The sequence below is a fragment of the Colobus angolensis genome, unplaced genomic scaffold (genome assembly GCF_000951035.1).
Source record: "Colobus angolensis palliatus isolate OR3802 unplaced genomic scaffold, Cang.pa_1.0 Scaffold32, whole genome shotgun sequence".
NCBI classification, from domain to species: Eukaryota; Metazoa; Chordata; class Mammalia; order Primates; family Cercopithecidae; genus Colobus; species Colobus angolensis.
This window is the reverse complement of record NW_012116488.1, coordinates 12,715,511-12,727,397: the sequence shown is the minus strand read 5'-3', so window position 1 is coordinate 12,727,397 and position 11,887 is coordinate 12,715,511.

Sequence of the window (11,887 nt, the reverse complement as noted above, 5' to 3'; positions counted from 1 at the left end):
TCTCTACACACAGAGAAATTACACCTCTGTAATTTGTTAGAAGGTTAACCAGTATAAATGATCAGAGTCCATCTACTAGTATAACTTTATTTTATAAAATTTCCTACATACCCTTTAGAAACTAATTACAAATGATCCATATTTTAACAGTTCACAGAGGGATAAAATGAGAGAGAGGCCTACAAAGCACTAGTTTTTACAGTTGCAAAGTGATACTGTTATGCAGTATAGGGCAAAAAGGAATTGAGAGGTTATAAAAAAATGAGCTTGTAACCATGATTAACTTGATCATAAAAATTTCACTTTGTATAATAAGTAGGCATAAAAACATTACTTCATTTACTGACACACACACTACGTGAAAGGTACTGAGAAGAATTTAATCAAAACACTCTCTCTCTCTCAAATAAGAATTTTCATTCATTTAAGTATTTTCTGAGCACCTAGGCACATGGGGATATAACAGTGAACAAGACAGGCATAATTTCTCCTCCAAAGGTGCTTCTTTTAAGGGGGCAGTGGCTCACGCCTATAATCCCAGCACTTTCAGGGGCCTAGGCGAGCGGATCACTTGAGGTCAAGAGTTCAAGACCAGTCTGCCCAACATGGTGAAACCTCGTCTCTACTAAAAATACAAAAATTAGCTGGGCGTGGTGGTGCGTGCCTGTAATACCAGCTACTTGGGAAGCTGAGGCAGAATCACCTGAACCTCAAACCCGGGGGGTGGAGGTTGCTGTGAGCCGAGATTGCACCATGGCACTCCAGCCTGGGCTACAGAGCAAGACTCCGTCACAAACAAACAAGCAAACAAACATCCCAAAGGTGCTTATAGTGGGGCAAACTGTTAAATAGCCAATTACAATGTAGGGGAAGCATAAATCAGTGGAGTTACAGACTTCTGGAGCAAAATGCCTGAGTTTGGATCTGACTCTGCCATTTCTAAACTGTATGATCTTGGGCAATTTTTTAAAAATCTTCATTGTGTCTGGTAATAAAACTGTTTATCTTTTTTTTTTTTTTTTGAGACGGAGTCTTGCTCTGTCGGCCGGGCTGGAGTGCAGTGGCCAGATCTCAGCTCACTGCAACCTCCGCCTCCCGGGTTTATGCCATTCTCCTGCCTCAGCCTCCCGAGTAGCTGGGACTACAGGCGCCCGCCCCCTTGGCCGGGTTGGTTTTTGTATTTTTAGTAGAGACGGGGTTTCACCGTGTTAGCCAGGATGGTCTCGATCTCCTGACCTCGTGATCCGCCCGTCTCGGCCTCCCAAATTGCTGGGATTACAGGCTTGAGCCACCGCGCCCGGCCAAAACTGTTTATCTTATACGATTCTTGAGAACGTGACATTTGGGATGATATACAAGACTGACAATAAAAAGTGTGAGCTTTCCTCAGGAGAGGGAGGAATGCCAAAATGCTCGAAACAGCAGAGGGAACTAACCATGAGAAGGCCCATGGAGAGAACAAAACTGGGTTCATGAAGGAAATAAAGGTATTTCTATATAGAGTGCAGCAGACAGTGGCAAGATATGAGCCATAGAATCCAAAAAGGAGTTTGGACATAAGAGAGTTGTTTGTTGTTTTTAAAAAATATATGCTATTGCTTATTTATTTTTATTTTTTAGACACAGGGTCTCATTTTGTCAACAAGGCTGGAGTGCAGTGGGGTGATCACTACTCACCATAACCTCAAATTTCTGGGCTCAAGTGATCCTTCCACCTCAGCCTCTCGAATAGCTAAGAACTACAGGTACATGCCACTATGCCTGGCTAACTTTTTTTTTTTTTTTTGTAGAGATGTGATCTCACTATGTTGCCCAGACTGGTCTTGAACTCCAGGACTCAAGTGATCTTTTTGCCTTGGCCTCCGAAAGTGTTGGGATTACAGGGGTGAGCCACTAAAACCCAGCCTGCTTATTTATTTAAAAACATACACTATATGCTTAAACATATACTATTAACTATTGCTTGATTTAAATGATTTTTTTAAATTCAAGAATTAGTAAGCCCACAGACATAAAGAACACATATAAAATACAAAAGAGAGATCTTGGTTTAAATAACCAAAAGTTGAAATCCAAAGAGCATTTACTTAATTTCCAAAGTGGATAGAGAAATATAAAGTGGGTAATTTTACAGATGTGGAACTAAAGCACAGAGAAGTTAACTGGGCCTTAGTAAAGTAAAAAGCTAACAACTAGACATCAAAGCAAGAAGGTTTTTCTTCATGGGCAAATACATCCTTTCAGAATCATCCAATATATGGTATCACATATTTTTAAAGGTATACTCTATCCCTTTTGTCTTCATTTTAAAAATAACTACAAGGCTGGGTGACGTGGCTCATGCCCATAATTCCAGTGCTTTGGGAAGCCAAGATGGGAGGGATTGTTTGAGGCCAGAAGTTCAAGACCAACCTGGGCAACATAGCAGGACCCTGTCTCTTCAAAAAAATGTTTAAAAATTAGCTGAGCATGATGGCGTGTGCCTGCAGCCCTAGCTACTCAGGTGGCTGAGGTAAGACAATCTCTTGAGCTGAGGAGTTTGAGGCTGTGGTGAGCTATAACAGAGCCACTGTACTCCAGCCTGGGCACAGAATGAGTACCCTGTCTCTTAAAACACAAACACTGCAAAGCCGGGTATGGTAATCTCAGCTACTCAGAAGGCTTGAGGAGCGCTTGAGCCCAGGAGTTTGGAACCAGCCTGGGGAACACAGCAAGAACGTGAATTGAAAAAAAAAAAAATTTTTTTAAACCTACAAATTAGTATGTTAAAGTTTAATTTATTTGACCAAAGTCAATGAATGATGAAATATATAGAGTTTGTATTAACTCTTCTTCCCCATCCTTCCTCCCTTATCAGACACTACTGGTGAAGCATGTGACAGAACTATGACTCTGCAATTGAGGCTATGAGACTTCTCTGTCATAAGCTATCACTAACATTCACTACTCCCTCATCCAGTTCTGTCACAAAGCTTTCTGCTTACAAGAAAATTCTCATGTCTGGTCTTAAGCAAGCAAAAAATATTTTAGGCAAGTCTGAAGACAAGAATAATTAGGTCTCATGAAGCATATTATAGAATTTTTCTCTAAAGAATAATTCACAAATGAATCCCAGCTGAAATAGACCTAAATGTAATACTGCTCCTTCCATAAGGGACTATAGCCAGGAGACAGACATAGTTTTTATCTAAATGAAAATGTCTAGGTAATAACAAAGGGCAAGCAAAAAACAATGTCTGATCTCACTGGTTTTTCCATTTTTACTTTAAAGACAACAACACACCTCATGTTTATCCAAAAAATGGCTTACAACCAGCAGAGCAGAAACTCTTTAAAAAATTGCTTATAAAGCACTCTTTCATGTTACTATTTCATCTTAACAACTCACTTACTGAATACCTATTATTCATCGTGTGACACTATTAGACATTGTGCTACATCCTGTACACTTTGGTTCAAACTATACAGTCACGTAGAGGAGTCAGGCATACAAACAATTATAATACAGAGCAATAAAGAATAGAAGAGAAGTGCAAAGTTCCAAAAGAACGTATGACTATTGGTAAAGGTACCATAACTCGATCTTGAAAAATAAAGAGGACTATATCAATCAAGAGATTTTGGGCCAGGTGCAGTGGTTCTCATCTGTAATCCCAACACTTTGGGAGACTGAGGTGGGAGGATCACTTGAGACCAGGAGTTCAAGATGCCTGGGCAACATAAGGAGACCCTGCCTCTACAAATAATTTTTTAAAAGTAGCCAGGTGTGGTGGCTACTTCTCAGAAGCCTGAAGCAGGAGGATTGCTGAACCCAAGAGGTCAAGGTTGTAGTGAGCTGTGATTCTATCACTGCAGTCCAGCCTGGGTGACAGAGCAAGACTCTGCCTCAAAAAAAAAAAAAGGAAGAGAATCAAGAGATTTTTGATGGCAAAATAACTCCAAAGAATTGTCTGAAACATTAAGAAAACTATCTGTCATGAGAAGTCCTGTGGTGGGGATGGCTTCAGGCCCAATAAAATATGTGGTTAAATGAGGTTACCAAGGATTCCTTCTACCTCTCTGCTCTGTCATCTTCAGGAAGTGCTTCATCCCTTGTGATCCCAAGACAGCTGTCAGTAGCAATAGAGGCCTTATGTTCTCTTGTTCACATACAAGAGGGGAAAGAATCTTCTCCCCCAGAAATAGAATGTCTACTTCCCTTCAAATCTGATTGGTACAAATAACAGTTTACAGGGAAGTGCCATGAGTTGACTGGTTTGAACAAATGGAAATCTACCACTGGAGGTGGTGACAAATCAGCTTCTCCAAGTCTGCTGCATGCATGAACAAAAACGGATTTCTGTTAGGAAAGAAGAGGAAAGTAGACATTAGATGGGCAGCTAACAGAATAGGCAAAGAATAAGAACTCCAAACAGTGGGATAAACACACATAAGACAGAGGCACAGGGAATAAGAAACAGCATGGCTGGAGTGACAGGAAACCTAAGGTTGAACACAGTCTATAAACTCTTGTGAGTTTGTACCCTATTGACAAGAGAAGTTAACAAAGGTATTTTAAGCAGAGAAGCAATATGTTCCAATTTTTTTTTTTTTTTTTTTGAGACGGAGTCTAGCTCTGTTGCCCAGGCTGAAGTGCAGTGGCGCAATCTTAGTTCACTGCAACCTCTGCCTCCTTGGGACAAACGATTCTCCTGCCTCAGCCTCCTGAGTAGCTGGGATTACAGGCACCCACCACCACGCCTGGCTAATTTTTGTACCTTTAGTAGAGATGAGGTTTCGCCATGTTGGCCAGACTGGTTTTGAACTCCTGACCTCAGGTGATCTGCCCACCTCAGCCTCCCAAAGTGCTGGGATTACAGGTGTGAGCCACTGCATCTGACCTGTTTTTTTAAGAACGTAATTGTCATAGTAATACAGAGAATAGCCAGAGATGGAGAGGTACAGTGAGAGAACAAGTTGCAGAGACTTAGCTGGCAGGCTGTTTAATAAGTAGTCCAGACTAATAAGGGAGTGGCAATAGAGAGGAAAAGAATGGAGTAAAAAAATACATACAAGGTAGAAAAGCTGCAAGATTTCCGTACCTATTTTAACAGATGAGAAAATTAATCTTCAGAGAGATTAAGTGACTCGCTTTAAGATCATAAAACTATAAACATCAGTCAGAATGTAAATGGAGGTTTGATTTCCAGTCCAGTGTTCTATTATATCACAATTATACCTAAAAACCCCAACGATGCTCTAAAAGAGAACTATTTTGAATCCTGTACACTTAAAGAATGTTCTGTGTATTGGATTAAAGTGTTTCCTATCTATTCCAAGTGTCCCCATCTATTTCAATCTTAACATAATGTTCACATGTCACACAATGACATGGATTTAATGTCAATTTATAAAACTAAGTATATTATGTTTCTAAAGTTACTGTATTATTTGAAATAGTAAGGGTATCTGAAAGACTCAATTTGTGATGTCAAATTTACAAACTGTCCAAAATTTTAAAATTTAAAAAAAAAAAAAAAAAAACCACCACAATGTGGTGGTTCTTAAATCTTGACCTTGTTCTGCAAATAAGTGCTGAATGTTCGAATGTCATTATAAATCTGGAATCAGCAGACGCTTGAAAACTTTGAGAGTATGCCTCAGCTGGGCATGGTGGCTCACACTTATAATCCCAGCACTTTGGGAGGCCAAGGCTGGAGGACTGCTGGAGTCTTGGAGTTCGAGACCAGCCTGGGCAGCACAGTGAAACCCCATCTCTACAAAAAGTACAAGTTAGCCAGGCATAGTGGCCCATGCCCGTAGTCCCAGCTGCTCAGGAGGCTGAGATGGAAAGATTGCTTGAGCCCAGGTAGTTGAGGTTGTGGTGAGACATGATTGCACCACTGCAGCTTAGGCGACAGAGCAAGACCCTGTCTAAAACAAAAAAAATATGAAATAAATAAAGCCTCTTTCTGAAACTTTGGATTCTGATAACTAACTTCCACTAGCAATCACCTAAAAAGAAAACTGGGCCAGGCATGTTGGCTCACACCTATAATCCCAGCAATTTGGGAGGCTGAGGCAGGTGGATAACCTTAGGTAAGGAGCTTGAGATCCACCTGGCCAATGGGCCGAAACCCTGTCTCTACTAAAAATACAATAATTAGCCAAATGTGGTGGCACGTACCTATAGTCCCAGCTACTTGGGAAGCTGAGGCAGGAGAGAATCGCTGGAACCCGGGAGGCAGCAGTTGCAGTGAGCTGGGATCACGCCATTGCACTCCAGCCTGGGCGACAGAGCGAGACTCCATCTCAAGAAAAAAGAAAAAAATGTCAAAAGAAAAACTGTTATCTCACTTTAATAACGATACTGTACCTGTTTCAGAAAAAGTCACTTGCCTAATTCTTCTAGAGTGGTGAACTTTGATTTTGCTTTATTACCATTGTACCAGGACTGGGTTAACAGGAAAACGTTTTTACATAAAGCCTAAGCAACACTACAAGACCCTGTCTCTCACAACAAAAATGAGCCAGGCATGGTGCCACTTGCCTGTAGCCCCAGCTACTCGGGAGGCTGAGGCAGGAGGCTCGCTGGAGCCCAGAAGGCCAAGGCAGCGCTGAGTTATGACTGCACTCAGCCTGGTGTCAAAGTAAGACTCTGTCTCAAGAAAATTAAAAAGTGATAAAATAAAAAATAAACATTATTTCCATTAAAAATTACATAATAAACAATATGTTTTTTACTTTACAGGGTTAAACCTTAGTCTTCTGCTTCTTGATTCAATTAACAACTTCAGTGAACACCCATGTGCCAGGCACTGTGCTAGATGCTAGAAATGTGAATGTGAACCTAGTTGTACTATAGTTATTCAGACATACGTTTGCATAATTATTTGAGTTAACGTCAGTTTTCCCCACTAAATAACTATAGTATTATTTTTATTCAACCAAAACAGGTCTGTAAATGTACAAAGATGATGCCTAAAACATCAACTTCATAATATATTATTCTGTCAATGACACCAGGATTCTTTCACTCACCAGGCTAGAAATTCTTTCTTTTCAGCACCCACAAATGATTTTTCTTAAAACACACCTGTTAAAACACTCAACAAACCAGGAATATAAGGAAACTACCTGAACATAATAAACGTTTTATATAAAAAAACTCATGTTAGTATCATACTCAACAGGGAAAGACTGAAAATGTTTCCTCTAACATCAGGAACAAGCCAAGGATGCCTGCTTTTACCACTTCCAGTCAACACAGTACTGGAAGTCCCAGCTGAGATTAGGCAAGGAAAAAAATAAAAGGCATCCAAATTGGAAAGCAAGAAGTAAATTAACGCTCCTATATGTAGAAAATTCCACAAAAAAGATTCCACACACACAAAAAAACTATTAGAACTAATAAATTCAGTAAAGTTGTAGGATACAAAATTAACACACAAAAATGAGTTGCATTCTTAAACATTAACAATGAATAATCCAAAAGAGAAATTAAGACAAGAATTCTATCTAAAATCACATCAAAAATAAAATACTTAGGAATAAACCTAGCGAAGGAGACAAGACTTTTACACTGAAAACTAAAAAAACACTGCTGAAATAAAGACACAAATAAATGGAAAAATATTCCATGTTCGTGGACTTAAAGACAGTATTTACATGTCAACATTACCCAAAGCAACCTATAGATTCAATACAATTCCTAACAAAATACTAATAGCCTATTTTTTGCAGAAATAGAAAAACCCATTCTAAAATTCATATGGCATCTCAAGGAATCCCAAACTACCAAAACAATCTTGAAAAGAACAAAGTGAAGTCTCACACTTCTTGATTTCAAAAGTTACTATAAAGCTACAGTAATTAAAATAGAGTGGCATTGGCATGAAAACAAATTTATGCACCAATGGAATAGAATACAGAGCCCAGAAATAAACCCTCAAACTTGTGGTCAAATAATTTTCAACAAAGGTGCCAAGATCATTTAACGGGAAACGGACAGTTTTCTCAACAAATGGTAATGCAAAAACCCACACATATGGTAATAGATATCCACACATAAAGACCTAAATTAAGAGCCAGAACTATAAAATTCTTAAAAAAAAAAAAAAAAGGCTGGGCACAGCAGCTCATACCTATAATTTCAGCACCTTGGGTTGAGGCAGGAGGACCACCTGAGTCCAAAAGTTTGAGACCAGCCTGAGCAACACAGTGAGACCTCATCTCCTCAGAAAATTTAAAAAACTTAGCCAGGCATGGACATATAAGCCTGCAGTCCCAGCTATTCAGGAGGCTGAGATAGAATTCAAGGCTACTGTAAGCCATAATCACACTAATGCACTTCAGCCTGAGTGACAGAGCCAGAATCTACTTATCTTTAAAAAAGAAAGAAAACAGGGGAAAAGCTTCCTGACATTGGATATGATAATGATTTATTGACTATGACACCAAAAGCATAAGCAACAAAAGAAAATCTAGGTAAGCTGGATTTCATCAAAATTAAAAACTTTGTGTGCATCAAAGGACACTATCAACAGGGTGAAAAGGCAGCCTACAGAATGGGAGAAAACATTTGCAAATCATGTCTGATACGGGATTGATATTCAGCATACATAAGTAACTTCCACAACTCAACAACAACTAAAAAACCTAATTAGAAAGCAGGGAAATAATGTGAATAGATATTTTTCTAAAAAAAACCACCAAAGATTAATAAGCACATGAAAATATGCTTAACATCACCAATCATTTTTAAAAAATGCAAACCAAAAACACAATGAAATACCACTTAATACGCATTAGGATGAATATTGGGAAAAAAACAAACAAACAGCAAATAACAAGAATTGGTGAGGATATAGAGAAATTGGAACTCTTGTGCACTGCTAGTGAGAATGTAAAATTTTCTGGCTATAAAATTTATGAAAGAAATGAAAGCAGAGACTCGAATATTTTTACACCCATGTTGACAGCAGCATTTTTCACAACAGTTAAAATGTGGATGCAACTTAAGTGCCCATCAATGGATGAACAAACAAAATGTAAAAATGGAATATTATTCAGCCTTAAAAAGAAAGCAAATTGTGACACATGCTACAATATGGATGGACCTTGATGACATTATACTAAGTGAAATAAGCCAGATATAGAAGGACAAATGCTGTATAATTTCACTTATATGTGGTACTTACAGTAGTCAAAATAAGAGAGACACTAGAATTGTGGTTGCCAGGGTCTGGGGGTAAGGGAAAATGGAGAGCTTCAGTTTAGAAAAATGTAGTCATGAGACTAAGAAAACTCCACATGAAAGAATTCTACAGATGGATGGTGGTGATGGCTACACAACAATGTAAATGTACTTATGCCACAGAACTATACACTTAAAAATGGTTAAGATGGTAAATTTTATGTGTATTTTACCACAATTAAGCACACAGGTTTCTGCTATCCATATCCTTCCTACTGACTTTATCCGGGTCTAAGATCTCTTCATACTCGGGTTACTACAGCAGCTACTGTCTTCCTTGGTTCATTCTATTTGCTCCTCACTCTAACTTAACCTGTAGATCATTAACAGATTTACCTTCCTGGTTTACAAGAGGAATCCCTGGCCTCTAAACTTTCAAAGGCTCTCTATACCTTGCACAACAGGATAAAAGTAGAAATCTCAATTCAGCACTCAAACTCTTCTACAGACAAATAGCTTTCCAATTGCCTGAAGTTTCCTAAGGAAAACACTCTCCTCAAGAAATTCAGTTGTCAGCTCATCCTGGTCTTCACCTATTTCCCTCCCCCTAAGCTAATCTTCACTTTACACTCTCGCTTTTTCTTCACAAAGTAATTGCTACAATCTCTCGGTAAACCTAAATTTTCATAGGCCAGCTCAAGTCCCAACTGTCGCACGTTCTTTGGACTCCTGGGGTCTCACTCATTTCTCTCTACCCTGTATATCAACAGCATTCTTTGCATTAGCAGAACTCACTAGATTGTCTTCGAGTCTCATGTTGGTACACCTAATCTTTCCAATAAGAACGTGAGGGAAAAATCTATACATCAACGGCAAAAACCGCAGTTACTTTTGCACAAACCTAATATTATGTTTCTTTCCCTTCTTCCACATCATTCATCTAATGCAAAACAAAAAGCAGACTTTCAACAGTCATGTATGTAATTTTGGATGTGTGAACTTCAGTGACTAGAATCTGAAATCAGAATAACTTTGGCATTACTGCACTTCCGAAGGTTTACCTGTGACACAACAAATGAAAATGTTGTGACTCAACAAGATGATACATGGAAACTAGGTAGTGTAATCTAGAAATCAACACAGGTGTTTTAAATCCTAAAATTAGAGTCTGATACAAAAACCTTGTTTAAATGCTGGTGTTGGGACACAAAACAATATAGTAATCAGGTTTTGTGGGAGAGAATATTGACCTATGAGTTTTACTGAATTCATGCAAGAATGAGCCACGCTAAAACTGGGTGAAAATGTAGTCACGAGCCTAAGAAAACTCCAAATAAAATATCACTCCGTTTTTATTAAGTTCAGGTTAGGGGGAAAAAATTTGTTTTTCATCAGTTACTTGAAGTAGCTGTCAAAATGAGACAGAAGCTCTTATTTTCGCTTTCAACTTTATTACACCAAAACCTGTGGACAGGGGTGGGTAGTGAATGGTGAAGAATGCAATCAATGAAGAGTAAGCAGCTCAGGAGTGTAGTAAAAACGAGCTCTCTAAATGGGGTGTAGAAGCCCACATCTTAGTTTTAGTCTAATCCATCGCCAGCTGTAGGATCCACAAGTCACTCGCCTCTCTGGGTCTGGTTTTCCGGCTCTAAAACAATATTCACACCTTTAGATCTCTAAAAGTTTTTCTGACTCCAAAATTCCATGACAAGTCTAATAACAGTTGCTATTAACAACGTATGATACTTACAAAGCAATTTCAAGTCTTTCTTCCACATTTCAGGAAGAAAGCAATTCATTTCAGCAATCTAAAGGAAACAGACGCTGTTCCGGGACTCACACCTGTAATCCCAGTACTTTGGGAGGACGAGGCGGGCGGATCACCAGAGGTCAGGAGCTCGAGCCCAGTCCGACCAACATAGTGAAACCACGTCTCTACTAAAAATACAAAAACTAGCCGGGAGTGGCGGCGGGCGCCCGTAATCCCAGCTACTTGGGAGGCTGAGACAGGAGAATCGCTTGAATCTGGGAGGCGGAGGTTGCAGTGAGCCGAGATCGCATAACTCTTCTCCAGTCTGGGTGACAGAACGAGACTCCGTCTCCACCCCACTCCCCCCCCCCAAAAAGGTTGTTAGTTGAAAAAGCTAAGTAATTCTGTAAAAATGTCTACTTTCTCGTTACAGTAAGATGTTTTCGCAGAGGAAACAGTGCTCTGGTAAAGATAACCAAGACTACTTCTGTAAATCAGGCCTACTCCAGAGTACTTATTATCTGTGCTGGTATGTGAAGACGTGCTATTGTAGTTCAAAGGAGAAACAACACTCCTCAGAGTTTCTCCAAAAACGGTGAGAAAGTTCTCACCCTCGGGGTAAAGCTAGCAAGCACTGTGCAAATAAGGTAATGAAATATGCACAGTTTTTGCCATTCAAGTAGTCCAACAAGCACAGCCTCCTCTTCTTTATCAAACACTCGGTATTGTCTCCCTCCCAACCTGTCAAAAGCTCAATCCCAGGTTTACTCCGCAACAGTAACTTACCCGGACAATCTAAATTCCCCTGGGAGTAGCAGTCCACAGGCCTGCTCCCTTCCTAGTCCCCGCCGGCCACTCTCACGCCCACCCCCGGCGGTCGCAACCCCGCACCCGGGTAAACACGCGCCCCCGTCTCGGGAGCGGTTTCTCCGCGTCCTGGGAGCTGCGGGTCCCGCCCCTCG